Source organism: Temnothorax curvispinosus, unplaced genomic scaffold, assembly GCF_003070985.1.
Source record: "Temnothorax curvispinosus isolate PA1 unplaced genomic scaffold, ASM307098v1 QBEX01003580.1, whole genome shotgun sequence".
Lineage (NCBI taxonomy): Eukaryota > Metazoa > Arthropoda > Insecta > Hymenoptera > Formicidae > Temnothorax > Temnothorax curvispinosus.
Window position 1 is genome coordinate 1499 of NW_020213360.1, and position 413 is coordinate 1911.

Below are 413 nucleotides of genomic sequence, written 5' to 3' on the forward strand. Positions count from 1 at the left end.
TTATATTACGTATTAATAACAAATTAAATAGTTTGCTCGATATAAAACGAAATGTTTACTCACTAATACGTTAATTGAAGGTATTCTTTTTATAGTCAAAATTGCTGTCCCTTTAAGGACATTATTCTTAAAATCCACATTCAATTTTAAGTCAGTATGGATTACACGCGCAAGTTCTAATAATTCAAAGAATGCAGAAATTAAAGATAATAAGTAATAAGTATATGAATGTAATGCGTAATAGTACATGACAAAAAATTGTATGGTGTACTTAAAATTATTATAGTAATTGCGTGCAATATTATTTGTAAAATGCAAACAATTTACAGACTTGTATGATAAATACAATATATTTTATACATTTAAGAAGATGTGCAGAATGTTGTCAATTAGTTTACACTATATATAGGAGA